We start from the raw sequence: 17,442 nt of genomic DNA on the forward strand, positions 1-17,442 counted from the left end.
ATATAACCCTGACATACTGCTTTTCCAATTTTAAGCCATGCAGTATTCCCTTGCGTTGTCTGAACAACTGCCTCTTGATCCATGTACAGGTTCTGCATAGCACAATTAAGTCTTCTGGAATTCCTAGTCTTCATAATGTTATCCATAATTTGTTATGAACCACACAGTTGAATGCCTTCAGGTAGTAAATAAAGTACAAGCAAACATATTTCTAGTATTCTCTGCTTTCAGCAAAGATCTGTCTGACGTAAGCAATGATACCTTTAATCTAGTGGAGCCCTGGTAGTGCAGTGGTTAAGAGCTCAACTACTAACCAAAAGGTCAGCAGTTTGAATACACCAGCCACTCTTTGGAAACACTATGGGGCAGTTCTACTCTGTACTATAGGGTTGCTATAAGTCGGAATCTACTGGATGGCAAAAGGTTTGGGTGTTTTGTTGTTGTTGTTTGTTTTATCTTTAATCTAGGCTCTCTTTTAAATCTGGTGTGAACTTCTGGCAGTTCCCAGAACTGCCAGATGTATGGCTGCAATTTTTTTTTCTTCAGCAGAAGTTTGCTGGCATATGATATTAATGATATTGTTAGATCAATTCATCATTTCCTTTGATCTCCTTTCTTTGGAACGGGCACAGATACAGATATTTTCCAGTCTGTTGGCCAGGTAGCTGTCTTCCAAATTTCTTGTCATAGATGAGTAAGCACTTTCAGCATTGTATCTTTTTGTTACATCTTCTCAATTAGTATTTCATCAAGTCCTGGAGCCTTGTCTTTCTCCAATGTTTTCAATGCGGTTTAAACTTCTTCCTTCAGTACTTGACAGTGGTTCTTCATCATATGCTACTTCCTGAGATGGTTGAATATCAACCAATTCTTTTTGGTATAGTGACTCTGTGTATTCCTTCCATCTTTTGATGCTTTGTGCGTCATTTAATATTTTCCTCACAGAATCCTTCACTATTGCAACTCGAGGCTTGAGTTTTTTCTTCAGTTCTTTCAGCTTGAGAAATGTAGAGTGTGTTCTTACCTTTTGATTTTCCATCTCCAGGTCTTTGCACAAGTCATAATAAAACTTTACTTTGCCTTCTGGAGCTGACCTTTGAAATCGTTTGTCATGGATTGAATTATGTCCCCCAGAAAATGTGTGTATCAGTTGGGCTAAGTCATGATTTCTGGTATTGTGTGATTTTTCTATATATTTCAAATCCTGCCTCTATGATGTTAATGAGGGAGGATGGGCAGCAGTTGTGTTAGTGAGGCAGGACTCAATCTACAAGATTGGTTTCTGTGTTGAGGCAATCGCTTGAGATATAAAAGAAAGAAGGGAGCAGAGAGACAGAGGGACCTCATATCACCAAGAAAGCAGTGCTGGGAGCAGAGCACATCCTTTGGACTAGGGTCCCTGCACAGAGAAGCTCCTAGTCCGGGATAAGATTGATGAGAAGGCCGACAGAGAGAGAAAGCCTTCCTCTGGAGCTGACACCCTGAATTTGGACATTCAGTCTACTTTACCAAGAGAAAATAAACTTCTTTTTGTTAAAGCCATCCACTTGTGGTATTTCTGTTATGACAGCACTAGATAACTAAGACATAGTCTGTTCAGACAGCACTGGGGTTTTTTTTTTTAGTCTGTTCAACTCTTTTGCTTCATCATTTCTTCCTTTTTTACTCAACATTCAAGAGCAAGTTTCAGATCCTAAATATGACATCCAATTTGGTCTTTTTTTCTTCCCCGCCTTTTTAATGACCTCTTGCTTTCTTCATATATTGTGTCCTTGATGTCATTCCACAACTTGTCTGGTCTTTGGTCATTAGTGTTCAATGCACCAAATCTATTCTTGAGATGGTTTCTAAATTCAGATAGGATATATTCAAGGTCATACTTTGGCTCTAGTCAACTTGTTCTAATTTTCTTCAGTTTCAAGTTGAGCTTGCATATGAGCAATTGATGGTCTGTTCTACAGTAGGCCCCTGGCCTGGTTCTGACTGGTGATATTGAGCTTTTCCATTGTCTTTTCCCACAGATGTAGTCGATTTCATTCCTGTGTGTTCCATCCGGCGAGGTCCACGTGTATAGTCACTGTTTATGTTGGTGAAAAAAGACATTTGCAATGAAGCAGCCACCAGTCTTGCACAATTCTATCATGTGATCTCTGGCATCATTTCTATTACCAAGGCCATATTTTCCAACTACAGTAATTGTCAATGCATCCTGCTTCCATGTTCAATGAATTTCAGTCTGCAGAAGTTGGTAAAAACCTTCAATTTCTTAATCTTTGGCCTTAGTGGTTACTGCATAAATTTGACTAATACTCATATTAACTGGTCTTCCTTGTAGGCATATGGATATTATCCTATCACTGACAGCGCTGTATGTTAGGATAGATCTTGAAGTTTTTTTTTTTTTTTTTTTTTTTTGATGATGAATGCAATGCCATGCCATTCCTTTTCAAGTTGTCATTCCCAGCAGAGTAGACCATTTGATTGTCAGGTTCAAATGGCCAATTCCAGTCTATTACAGCTCACTAATGCCTAGGATGGAAAACCTGGTGGCATGGTGGTTAAGTGCTACAGCTGCTAACCAAAACGCTGGCAGTTCAGATTCACCAGGTGCTACTTGGAAACTCTATGGGGCAGTTTTACTCTATCCTATAGGGTCACTATGAGTTGGAATCAACTCAACGGCAGCAGGTTTTTAATGCCTAGGATATCAATGTTCATGCATTCCATTTTATTTTTGAAGACTTTCAGTTTTCCTAGATTCATACTTCATACATTCCACATTCTGATTATTAATGGATGTTTGCAGCTGTTTTGTTTCATTTTGAGTTATGCCATACCAGCAAGTGAAGATCCCAAAAGCTTGGCTTCATCCACGTCATTGAGGTTGACTCTATTTTGAGGAAGCAGTTCTTCCTCAGTCGTATTTTGAATTACTTCCAACCCGAGGGACTCATCTTCTGGCACCGTATCAAACAATGTTCCACTGCTATTCATTAGGTTTTCACTGGTTAAACTTTTTCAGAAGTAGACTGCTAAGTCCTTCTTCCTAGTCTTTCTTAGTCTGGAAGCTCAGCTGAAACCTGTCTGCCATAAGTGACCCTGCTGGTATTTGAATACTGGTGGCATAGCTTCCAGCATCACAGCAACACGCAAGCCCCCACAGTATGACAAACTGACAGACGCATGGGGGATAAAAGGCATAGACTGAGGAAGCTAATTTTCAATGTACATATAACACAAAGGATTAATATCCAGAATTTATTTAAAAAAAAAACAGAAACAAAAAGCCTTCAAATCAATAACAAAAAGACAGGCATACGCATTAAAAATGGACAAAGTACTTGAGCAAACATTTCACAAAAAAAACCCACCCAGTGCCGTTGAGTCGATTCCGACTCATAGCGACCCTATAGGACAGAGTAGAACTGCCCCGTAGAGTTTCCAAGGAGCGCCTGGTGGATTTGAATTGCTGACCCCGGGATTAGCACCCATAGCACTTAACCACTACGCCACCAGGGTTTCCATTTCACAAAAAAGTGTGTTTATTTCACAAAAGGTGACACTCAAATGGCCAACAAATATGTGAAAAAGTGTTTACCACTATTAACTATTATAGAAATGTAAATGAAAGTAAGAATGAGATATCAATATATGCCTACATGAATAACTAAAACTACTGACGTTGCTAATTTTTTTTTTTGCAGAAAAATTGAACTGTCAAATACAGCTTGTGGAGAGTAAATTGGTACAACCACTTTGAGAAAATATTTGGCAGTATCTAATAAAAGTAAACACAATCTATGACCCAAAGATTTGTATTCAGAATATACATAGAGATATGAGTGCTTAAGTTTACTAAAGGCATGTACAGTAATGTACATAGCAACTTCATTCATAATAGTCAAAAATGGTATCATTCCACCTGTGCATCTGCAGTAGAATGGACAAATTACGGCATAGTCACACAAATTAAAACCATAGGTATATGTATTATCAAGGATTAACCTCACATAATATTGAATGAAAAAGACTACATACTGTATGACTCGATTCATGAGCACTTCAAAAACATACAAAACAAATCTCTGGTGAAAGAGGTTAGAATACTTGTTAGCTCCAGAAGGCCACTTATTAGCCATATGGGAACAATCCGTGTCTTGAAATTCTCCATATCTTGGTCTGGGTGACTGATTGCTTTGGTATATACTTGGGCTAAACTTCATCAAGTTGTATATTTAAGATTTGTGTATTTACTGTATATAATTTATACTTCAGTTAAAAAATAAATCAAAGTTAACTTTTAAAATTGGGGTTCATGACCTTGCAAACCCACCTCTGAAGAGGCTGTGTTTGTGAAAATGAAGCTGATGAAGAGCAGCTTGTGTATTGCTTTGCGGTTAGAAGACAATTAGTAGTCCTTCTGCTTCTAGGAAGTCTTGGTAGAAAGTTGGCCCACAGTATCTCGGCAACAAGGGGTTTTCTTTTCCCCATCTCCCGTAGACAAATGGAGAGTGGTGGTGCCGATTTACCACTGCCATTCCTTGCCTTCCCTTTTTCTTTCTATGAGCTCATGGTTGTTAGGGTGGCATTCTGAATTGTCACTAAAATTGATGATAATTAATGTGATTTCCCACAAATGGAAAAACAAATATACGTCAGGAAAATATAGCTTGGTGTGGGATGTGGGGGCCCTGCTTTTCGGATACAATAAGCACATTTAAAACTTCATATCTTCAGAATTATGATATGCAATGAATGGGCAGTTGTTGCAATTTAAGAAATAGAACTTTAAGATCTGAGAGCCTGAACAGTTTTATGGGAAACTATTGAAAAGAACAGAGATGTCAGAAACCCAAGATCAAAAATTTAAGATCTGAAATTAAGAATGTTATTCAAGAACATAAAGAAAAAATCAATAAGCTGCAAGAATTCATAGAGAGACAGCAATCAGAAATTCAGAAGAGTAACAATAAATTACAGAATTAGACAACTCAATAGAAAGTCAAAGGAGCAGAATTGAGCAAGTGGAAGGCAGAATTGGGGAGACTGAAGATAAAGCACTTGGCACCAATATATCTGAAGAAAAATGAGATAAAATGAAGAAACACTAAGAATCATGTGGGACTCTATCAAGAGAAATAACCTATGAGTGACTGGAATACCAGAATAGGGAGGGATAACAGAAAATACAAAGAGAATTGTTGAAGATTTTTTGGCAGAAAACTCCCCTGATATTGTGAAAGATGACACGATATCTATCCAAGATGCTCATTGAACTCCACATAAGGTAGATCATAAAAGAAAGTCACCAAGACATAATCAAACTTGCCAAAACCGAAGATAAAGGGAGAATTTTAAGAGCAGCTAGGGATAAACGAAAAGTCACCTACAAAGGAGAGTGAATAAGAATAAGCTTGGACTACTCGGCAGAACCATGCAGGCAAGAAGGCAGTGGGATGAATTATATAAAGCACTGCCAGCCAAGAATCATATATCCAGCAAACTGTCTCTCAAATATGAAGGTGAAATTAGGACATTTCCAGAAAAACAGAAGTTTAGGGAATTCATAAAAACCAAACCAAAACTACAAGAAATACTAAAGGGAGTTCTCTAGTTAGAAAATCAATAATATCAGATATTGACCCAAGACTAAAATACTGCACAGAGCAATCAGTGGTCAACCCAGACAGGGAAATCACAAAAATAAATCAAGATAAAAGAAAATACTCAAAACAGAGAAACAGTGATGTCGTTATGTACAAGAAGACAACATTAAAACAATAAAGAGGGACTAAGGAATGTGGTCATAGATCGTTCCTACAGAGAGGACAGCAAGGCAATATAAAGAAATAAAAGTTAGGTTTCAACTTGGGAAAATAGGGGTAAATATTAAGGTAAGCACAAAGAAGACTAACAATCCTACTCATCAAAATAAAATACAAGGAAAAAATAGAGACTAGGCAAAAACAAAATCAACTACAACAAATAAGAGGAAAAGGCAATGCATAAACTACTCAGCACAAAAAATTAAGTGGGAAAAAGAAACTGTCAACAGCACACAAAAAGACATCAAAATGACTGCACTAAACTCATACCTATCCATAATTATGCTGAATGTAAATGGACTAAATGCACCAATAAAGAGACAGAGAGTGGCAGAATGGATAAAAAAAATCCATCTATATGTTGCCTACAAGAGACAAAACTTAGAGACACAAACAAACTAAAACTCAAAGGATGGAAAAATATATCAAGCAAACAACAATCAAAAAGGAACAGGAGTGGCAATATTAATTTCTGACAAAATAGACTTTAAAGTTAAATCCACCACGAAGGATAAAGAAGGACACTATATAATGATTCAAGGGACAAGATACCAGGAGGATATAACCATATTAAATATTTATGCACCCAATGACAGGGCTGCAAGATACATAAAACAAACTCTAAGAGCATTGGAAAGTGAGATAGACAGCTCCACAATTATACTAGGAGACTTCAACACACCACCTTCAGTGAAGGACAGAACATCTAGAAAGAAGCTCAGTAAAGACACCCTAGATCTAAATGCCACAATCAAACAACTTGACTTCATAGACATATACAGAACACTTTACCCAACAGAACCCAAGTAAACTTTCTTTTCTAGAGTATATGGAACATTCTCTAGAATAGACCACATATTAGGTCATAAAGCAAGCCTTAGCAGAATCCAAAACATCGAAATATTACAAAGCATCTTCTCTGACCATAAGGCCATAAAAGTGGAGATCAATAACAGAAAAAGCAGGGAAAAGAAATCAAACACTTGGAAACTGAACAATACCCTGCTCAAAAATGACAGGATAGAATAAAGAAATTCATAGGATCCGATGAGAATGAAAACACTTCCTATCAAAACCAGTGGGACATAGTGAAAGCACTGCTTAGAGGTCAATTTATATCAATAAATGCACACATCCAAAAAGAAGAAAGGGCCAAAATGAAAGAATTATCCCTACAACTTGAACAAGTAGAAAAGAGCAACAAAAGAAATCCTCGGGCACCAGAAGAAAGCAAATAATAAAAATTAGAGCAGAATTAAATGAAATAGAAAACAGAAAAACAATTGAAAGAGTTAACAAGGCCAAAAGGTTCTTCTCTGAAAAAATCAAACAAAATTGATAAACCATTGGCCAAACTGACAAAAGAAAAACAGGAGAAGAAGCAAATAACCTGAATAAGGAATGAGATGGGTGTTGTTACAACAGAACCAACTGAAATTAAAGGAATCATATCAGATTACACAAAAAATTATAGTCTAACAAATCTGAAAACCTAGAAGAAATGTATGTTTCTAGAAAAACACTACCTACTTAAACTAACACAGACATAGAACAATGAAATAAACCCATAAAAAGAGATTGAAAAGATAATCAAAATCTCCCAACCAAAAAAAAAAAGCCCTGGCCCAGACAGCTTCACTGCAGAGTTATACCAAACTTTCAGAAAAGAGTTAACACCACTACTACTAAAGGTACTTCAGCACATAGAAAATGACAGAATACTCCCCAAATCATTCTATGAAGCCAGCATATCCCTGATACCAAAACCAGGTAAAGACAACACAAAAAAGAAAATTATATACCTATATCCCTCATGAACGTAGATGCAAAAATCCTCAACAAAATTCTAGCCAATAGAATTCAACAACATATCAAAAAAGTAATTCACCATGACAAAATGAGATTCATACCAGGTAAGCAGGGATGGTTCAACATTAGAAAAACAGTCAGTGTAATCCATCACATAAATAAAACAAAAGACGAGAACCACATGATCTTATCAATGGATGCAGAAAAGGCATTTGACGAAGTTCAACACTCATTCATGATAAATACTCTCAGCAAACTAGGAATAGAAGGGAAATTCCTCAACATAATAAAGAGCATTTATACAAAGCCAACAGCCAACTCATCCTAAATGGAGAGAGTCTAAAAGCATTCCCCGTGAGATCAGGAACCAGACAAGGATGCCCTTTATCATCACTCTTATTCAACATTGCACTGGTGGTCCTAGCCAGAGCAATTAGACTAGATAAAGAAATAAACGGCATCCAGGTTGATAAGGAAGAAGTAAAAGTATCTCTATTTGCAGATGACATGATCTTATACCCAGAAAACCCTAAAGAACCCTCAAGAAAACTACTGAAACTAATAGAGGAGTTTAGCAGAGTATCAGGATACAAGATAAACATAAAAAAATCAGCTGGATTCCTCTACACCAACAAAAAGAACATTGAAGAGGAACTCACCAAATCAATACCATTTACAGTAGCCCCCAAGAAGATAAAATACTTAGGAATGAATCTTACCAGAGACGTAAAAGATCTATACAAAGAAAACTACAAAACACTTCTGGAAGAAACCAAAAGAGACCTACATAAGTGGAAAAATATACCTTGGTCATGGATAGGAAGATATAACATTGTAAAAATGTCCATTCTACCAAAAGCCATCTATAGAAAAAAAAATTTTTTTTTCTATAGATACAACACAATTAGGATCCAAATTCCAAAGACATTTTTTAATGAGATGGAGAAACAAATTGCTAACTTCGTATGGAAGGCAAAGAGGCCCCAGATAAGCAAACCATTACTGAAAAAAAAAGAACAAAGTGGGAGGCCTTACTTTACCTGATTTTAGAACCTATTATACCACCACAGTAGTCAAAACAGCCTGGTACTGGTACGACAACAGATTCATGGACCAATGGAACAGAATTGAGAATCCAGACAGAAATCCATCCACACGTGAGCAGCTGATTTTTGACAAAGGCCCCAAAACAGTTAAATGGGGAAAAGACAGTCTTTTTAACAAATGGTGCTGGCATAACTGGATATCCATCCGCAAAAAAATGAAACAAGACCCATACGTCACAGCATGCACAAAAACTAACTCAAATGGATCAAAGACCTAAATTTAAAACCATAAAGATCATGGAAGAATAAATACAGACAACGTTAGGAGCTCTAATAATAACAGTATATAAAACATTACTAACAATGCAGAGCTCCTAAAAATGAAACACCTATGCTCATCCAAAGACTTCACCATAAGAATAAAAAGACTACCTCCAGACTGGCAAAAAGTGTTTAGCTATGACGTTACTGATCAGCATCTGATCTATAATATCTACATGATACCTCAAAAACTCAACTACAAAAAGACAAATAACTCAATTAAAAAAACGGGCAAAAGATATGAACGGACACTTCACTAAAGAAGACATTCAGGTAGCTAACAGATACATGAGGAAATATTCACAATCATTAGCCATTACAGAAATGCAAGTCAAAACTACAATGAGATTCCACTTCACTCCAACAACAACAAAAAAAAAACTGGTATTAATCCAAAAAACACAAAATAATAAATGTTGGAGAGGTTGTGGAGAGACTGGAACACTTATAAACTGCTGGTGGGAATGTAAAATGGTACAATCACTTTGTAAATCAATTTGGCGAGTCCTTAAAAAGCTAGAAATAGAACTACCATAACATCCAGCAATCCCACTCCTTGGAATATACCCTAGAGAAACAAGAGCCTTTACACGAACAGATATATGCACACCCGTGTTTACTGCAGTATTGTTTACAACAGCAAAAAGCTGGAAGCAACCAAGGTGCCCATCAATGGATGAATGGATAAATAAATTGTGGTATATTCACACAATGGAATACTACACATCGATAAAGAACAATGATGAATCCATGAAACATTTTTTAACATGAAAGAATCTGGAAGTCATTATGCTGAGTGAAATTAGTCAGTTGCAAAAGCACAAATATTGTATAAGACCACTATTATAAGAACTCAAAAAATAGTTTAAACAGAGAAGACAATATTCTTTGATGGTTATGAGAATGGGGAGGGAAGAAGGGAGAGGGGTTTTCACTAACTAGATAGTAGATAAGAACTATTCTAGGTGAAAGGAAGACAGCATACAATACAGGAGAGGTCAGCACAACTGGACTAAACCAAAAGCAAAGAAGTTCCCAAAATAAACCGAACACTTTGAAGGCCAGAGTAGCAGGGGTGGGGGTTTTGGGGCCATGGTTTCAGGGGACGTCTAAGTCAACTGCATTAATAAAATCTATTAAGAAAACATTCTGTGTCCCACTTTGGAGAACGGATTCTGGGGTCTTAAATGCTAGCAAGCAGCCATCTGAGGTGCATCAATTGGTCTCAAGCCACCTGGAGCAAAGGAAAATGAAGAACACCGAAGACGCAAAGTAATTATGAGCCCATGAGACAGAAAGGGCCACATAAACCAGAGACTACATCAGCCTGAGACCAGAAGACCGATGACTTCCTTGACAGGGAACACATCAGAGAACCTCTGAGGGAGCAGGAGAGTAGTGGGATGCAGACCTCAAATTCTCGTAAAAAGACCGGACTTAATGGTCTGACTGAGACTAGAAGGATCCCAGAGGTCATGGTCCCCAGACCTTCTGTTAGCCCAAGACAGGAACCATTCCCAAAGCCAACTCTTCAGACAGGGCTTGGGCTGGACTATGGGATAGAAAATGATACTGGTGAAGAATGAGCTTCTTGGATCAAGTAAACACAAGAGATTAAGTGGGCAGCTCCTGTCTGGAGGGGAGATGGGAGGGTAGAGGGTGTCAGAAGCTGACTGAATGAACACGAAAATAGAGAGTGGAGGGAAGGAGTGTGCTGTCTCATTAGAGGGAGAGCAACTAGGAGTATATAGCAAGGTGTGCATAAGTTTTTATGTGAGAGACTGACTTGGTTTGTAAACATTCACTTAAAGCACAATAAATTTTAAAAACTTAAAAAAAAAAAAGAAATCTAAGACCTGCTTGCCATTAGTCCCATTTCTCATTGTTGATCCTTCAATGCCCTTTCTAGGGTATGTCCATGGCATTCAGAACATGTTTTATGGTTCCATCAATTGTAGCCAAAGTAATTGCATTGAGCTTGTCTTAGGGACAAGAGCAATACTTCTGCTACTGGTCTGTGGCAGCTTCTGGACTGGAAGATCTCTTTTTGGAGTGGGGACACTCTCCATGTGATGGACTGCTTTCCTGGTACTCCACCCACCTCTTAACTTTATATGGGATGAGGAGAAGCGTGAATAGTAGAATTTGAAACTGTATGCATAGAATGGACAGAGGGGCACTGGCACTGCTTTCTCTTCTTGCATTGCCCTCACTCCTGATTAGTTGTCACTGTAGATGCAGACCAAATAAGGCTCTTTGTAAAGAGATTCAATAGTTCTGCCATATTGTGCCCAACTGTGCCCTCATGTAAGTAGCAATCAAGTGAATGAGGAAACGCCAATAATATGGGCTAATACTATGAAACAGGATGGGACTTTGATAAGCAGGAGTTGCAAGGTAAAAAGAGCAATTTTGATCCCCAAACTATGAGGGGTGCCAATGTCAGCCACATTCTTCACTGGAAATAGCTAAACCCCAGAGTATTTTTCTGTGTAAAGGGCAGAGACTTCAGATGGAAAGGATAAATATGAATGTCCTAATAAATGCAGAATATTTTCAGTGGTTGAAGCAAATTAAAAACAAGGGCTGGTATCAGGCCTGTCAGGGAATCACCTGTGTTTCTGAGATTAAAGCTGGAGGTGATTGGTTGCAGTTTGGGGGGTGGGTGCAAGGAAAGAGAAGGGCTGCACTGTGAGTAGGTGATGTCTCTCTGTGCTGCAACCATACCTGTCTTTGACTAGAGTCTGGCTAAAGAGAAGAGGAGTGATGACTGTTCATGTCTCTTTCCTAGCATGATCCCTCTTCTTATTGAGCTCATGATTATTAGTTGGAAATTTTCACTAGTTATTATAGAATCCCAAGTGTGATATCAAATCAATTGCCTCACACTTTTCTCATATTTCCATATACACATGCAAACTAACAGCAAGATGTTGAGATTTCTATGGAGCGGTAGTTTAGATGTAGTCCCTGGGGAGAGCAAATGGTAAAGTGCTCAAATGTCACTATTAACCAAAGGGTTGGCAATTTGAGTCCCCCCAGAGGCACCCTGAAAGAAAGGTCTGGTGATAGGCTTCTAAAAGGTCTCAGCCTTGAAAACACTGTGGAATGCAGTTCCACTCTGTGCACATGGGGTCAGCATGAATCAGAATTAATTGTTGTTGTTACGTGCCATTGAGTTGGTTCTGACTAATAGGAATCTTATATACAACAGAACGAAATGCCGCTTGGTCCTGTTCCGTGCTCACAATCGTTATTATGCTTGAGCCCATTGTTGCAGCCACTCTGTCAATCCATCTCATTGAGGGTCTTCCTCTTTTTCGATGACCCTCTGCTTTACCAAGCATGATGTCCTTCTCCAGGGACTGATCCCTCCTGACAACATGTCCAAAGTATGCAAGAAGCAGTCTTGCCACCCTTGCTTCTAAGGAGCATTCTCATAGTACTTCTTCTAAGACAGATTTGTTTGCCCTTTTGGCAGTCCATGGTACATTCAATTTTCTTCTCCGACACCACAATTCAAAAGCTTCAATTCTCCTTCAGTCTTCCTTATTCAGTGCCCAGCTTTGCATACATTTGATATGATCGAAAATACCATGGCTTGGGTCAGGCGCACCTTAGTCTTCAAGGTGACATCTTTGCTTTTCAACATGTTAAAGAGGTCTTTTTCTGCAGATTTGCCCAATGCAATGCGTCTTTTGATTTCTTGACCGCTGCTTCTATGGGTGTTGAATTAATCAAAGTAAAATGAAATTCTTGACATTTTCAATCTTTTCCCTGTCAATCATGATGTTACTTATTGGTCCAGTTGTGAGAATTTGTGCTTTTTTATGTTGAGGTGTGATCCATACTGAAGGCTATGGTCTTTAATTTTCATTAGGAAGTGCTTCAAGTCCTCTTCACTTTCAGCAAGCAAGGTTGTGCCATTTGCATAACGCTGTTGTTAATGAGTCTTTCTTCAATCCCGATGGCCCGTTCTTCTTCATATAGTCCAGCTTCTTGCATTATTTGTTCAGCATACAGATTGAATAGGAATAGTGAAAGGATACAACCCTGATGCACACCTTTCCTGACTTTAAACCACCCAGTATCCCCTTGTTCTGTTCATACAACTGCCTCTTGATCTATGTACAGGTTCCTCATGAGCACAATTAAGTGTTCTGGAATTCCCATTCTTTGCAATGTTATCTATAATTGTTATGATCCACACAGTTGAATGCCTTTGCATAGTCAATAAAACACCTGTAAATATCTTTCTCATATTCTCTGCTTTCAGCCAAGATAACATCAGTGATGATATTCCTCATTCCATTTCCTCTTCTGAGTCCACCTTGAATTTCTGTCAGTTTCCTGTTGATGTACTGCTGCAACCATTTTTTGTCTTCAGCAAAATTTTACTTGTGGTGATATTAATGATATTGTTCTATAATATCTGCATTCTGTTGGATCACTTTTCTTTGGAAGGGGCACAAATATGAATCTCTTCCAGTTGGTTGGCCAGGTAGCTGTCTTCCAAATTTCTTCTCATAGACAAGTGAGCACCTCCAGCGCTGCACCTGTTTGTTGAAATGTCTCAGTTGGTATTCCGTCAATTCCCGGAGCCTTGTTTTTTGCCAAAGTCTTCAGTGCAGTTTGGACTGCTTCCTTCAATACCATTGGTTTTGGTCATATGCCACCTTCTGAAATGGTTGAACATCAACCAATTCTTTTTGGTACAGTGACTCTGTCCATTCCTTCCACCTTCTTTTGATGCTACCTGTGTCATTCAATATTTTGCGCGTAGAATCCCACGATATTGCAACTTGAGACTTGATTTTTTTTCTTCAGTTCTTTCAGATTGAGAAATGCCAAGCGTGTTCTTCCCTTTTGGTTTTATAACTCACTCACTGTGTGTTTCCGAACCTTTATAATATTTTCGTCATCTTCTCAACCCACCCTTTGAAATCTTCTGTTCAACTCTTTTACTTCATCATTCCTTCCATTCATTTTAGCTACTCTATGTCCAAGAGCAAGTTTCAGAGTCCCTTTTGACACTCATTTTGATCTTAAATTTTTTTCCTGTCTTTTTAATGACCTTTTGCTTTATTCATGTATGGTTTCCTGGATGTCATCCGACAACTGTCTGGTATTTAGTCATTAGTGTTCAATGCATCAAATCTATTATAGAGATGGTCTCCAAATTCAGGTGGGATATACCAAGTTTGTATTTTGGCTCTTATGGAATTATTTTAATTTTCTTCAACTTCAACTTGAACTTGCATATGAGCAACTAATGGCCTGTTCTGTGGTCCATCCCTGGCCTTTTTCTAACTGATGATTTTGAGATTTTCCATGGTCTATAATTTTTTATTTCCACAGATGTAGTCGATTTAATTCCTGTGTTTTCCGTCCACCAAGGTCCACCTATATAGCCACCATTTGTGTTGTTGAAAAAAGGTATTTGCCATGAATAAGTTGTTGGTAATGCAAAAGCCTATCATGTGATCTCCAGCATCGTTTCTACCACCAAGACCATATTTTCCAGCTACCAATCCTTCTTCTTTGTCTCCAACTTTCGCATTCCAATCACCAATAATTATCAACTGCATGTTTGATCAATTAAAGATTGCAGAAATTGGTAAAATTCTTCAATTTCTTCATCTTTGGCATTAGTAGTTGGTGCATACATTTGGTTAATAGTCATATTAACTGATCTTCCTTGTAGGCATATGGATATTATTCTATCAGTGACAGTGTTGTACTTCAGGATAGATCTTGAAAAGTTCTTTTTGACAATGAATGTTACACTGTTACTCTTCAATTTGTCATTTCCAGTTTAGTAGACAATATGTTTGTCTGATTCAAAATGGCCAATACCAGTCCATTTCAGCTCACTAATGCCTAGGATATCTATCTTCAAGCATTCCATTTCATTTTTGACAGCTTCCAATTTTCCTTGATTCATACTTTGCATATTCCACTTTCCAATTATTAATGGATGTTTGCAGGTGTTTCTTCTCATTTTGAGTGACGACACATCAGCAAATGAAGGCCCTGAAAGTGTTACTCCATCCACGTCATTAAGGTTGACTCTACTTTGAGAAAACAGCTCTTTGCCAGTAGTATTTTGAGTGCCTTCCAGCCTGGGGGCCCATATTCCAGTACCATATTGAACAATGTTCCATTGCTATCCATTAAGTTTTTGCTGAATTTTTTTTTTTCCGGAAGTAGATCTCCAGTTCCTTCTTCCCAGTCTATCTTAGCCTGGAAGCTCTGCTGAAACTTGTCTATCATAGGCAACCCTGCTGGTGTTTGAAATACCAGTGGCATAGCTTCCAGAATCACAGCAACATGCAAGCCACCACTGTAGGTCACCACTCTTCTGTCAGTTTGTTATATATATATATATACATACGTGTGTGTGTATGACATATATGTATGTACATGGCATAAGATAAAGTAATTCATCTTGATAATCTATGAAAAAAATTCAGTAAAATGTGAGGGCAATTGCACTTTCATAACGTTTGGTTTAAGGTACGTGAATGACATTTCAAGAAGACTGGAAGGAGAAGCCCTTCTCGACAACTGAAACTCATTTGCAAAATCTTCCCTATGCTCTCCCACACCTCCCTTCCTTATCCAGCCTGTTTTTTTCTAAGCAGAGACAAAGATGAGAGGTTGAGGCCATGCTGTGTGTGACTCATCCAGTCGTAGGCAAGGTGTTTGAAATTGCATCCAAATGTTTAAATTGGTGCTATTGAGATTAGCTGATCTCTGCAAACATCTCTGACTGGAAAAATGCCTGTTTTTCACGGAAGTCCAAATAATAGACTGTAACCCATGTTCTTAGTTGGACTCATTATTCCTACTGCCAATTTTCAGAAACACTGTCTGGAGAATGAATGGGCAGTGATAAAGTGAAGCCAGTACAGATATTTTGAAAATAGTATCTTTATATTAAAGAATAAAAAAAAATGTTTTCAGGACAATTTCTTTAGTGTTATGATTCTGAAAGCCTTTCATGGACAATTTATTTATGTAGAGAAAGAAGGGCAAGTGGGTTTTTCTTGGGCTGAGAGGACCCTTCCTGAAGCCTGCCCATTATTCCTGGTGTAACATGGAGTCTTCTTCATGCCTTTGCCTCCTCACGTGGGATGGAGGGTATAAAGGAGGTGCCTCTCTCTATCCTAGGGGGTAGTTCTTCCAGGTCACATACCCTCTGTTTACTGTTCTCTCTCTGCCTTGACTCATGAGCAGGGGGAGAAGGAAGGTAACTAATTGTTTGTCTCCCTGCTTGCCCTTCTGTCTTTCTGAGCTTATGTTTGTTAATGGATTTCCCATAACACACTGTATTTATTTACTTACGAAGTGTTGGGTTCTGAATGAATCACGGATGTAAAGCCCTGGTTTAGATGTGTAATTAACAAGTGATTGTGATGATTCATGAACGCTGATGTGGAAAACAAGGGCAGGCACAGTTTCATTCACTTTGGAAAAACTGATCAAAGTAAGAAATAGAATAAGGGAACAAACTAAGCTTTTTCTTGTCAACCCCAATTCTCTTTTTTTTAAATAAACATTTTTTTTACTGTAGAAGAATTTTAGAGTTACAGAAAAACTGGGAATATAGTACATAGAGTTTCCATACACCTCACACGTAGATTTCCCTATTGTTAACATCTCAGTATGTGCATTTGGCAAAACTAATGAACCAATAAAACAACATCATTATTAACTAAAGTCCACATTTTATTCATATTTCTTTAATTTTACTTGATGTCTTTTTTCTGGTTCAGGGTATCTGGCAGGAAAAAACATTATATTTAGTTATCTCTTGGTTATGACAGTGTCTCAGTCTTTGTTTTTTATGACCTGACGAATTTTGACTAATACTGATCTGTTTTGTAGAAAGTCCTCCAAATGGGATTGGTCTGATTTTTTTTTTTCCTTATTAATGGACTGGTGTTACGGGTTTTTTCAAGGAAGACCCCAGAGAAGTGCCTTCTTCATCAAATCATATCAAGGGTACTCATTGCTCATGAGTTGATTTTGACTCATAGTGACACTATAGGAGAGAGCAGAACTGCCCCATAGGGTTTCCAAGGAGCAGCTGGTAGATTTGAACTGCCAACCTTTTGGTTCGCAGCTGAGTGTTTAACCGCTGTAGCTACCAGGGCTCCTATAACAAGGGTGCACACTATCAATATAACTTATCACTGTAGGTGTTGACTTTAATCAACTGGTTAAGGTAGTGTTTCTCAGGTTTCTCCACTCTAAAGTTACTCTTTTTCTGCCTTTTCATACTATACTCTTTGGAATGAAGTCACTATGCACAGTCCATCTTTAAGGATTGTAATTTATGTTCCCCTTTCTTGATACTCAAAGGCAACAGGTTTAGTTTATGGTTTGATTTTCTTGATACTGGAGTATCTAAATAAGTTATTTGGAATTTTTCTGTA

Source organism: Elephas maximus, chromosome 13, assembly GCF_024166365.1.
Source record: "Elephas maximus indicus isolate mEleMax1 chromosome 13, mEleMax1 primary haplotype, whole genome shotgun sequence".
In the NCBI taxonomy this organism is placed as follows: Eukaryota; Metazoa; Chordata; class Mammalia; order Proboscidea; family Elephantidae; genus Elephas; species Elephas maximus.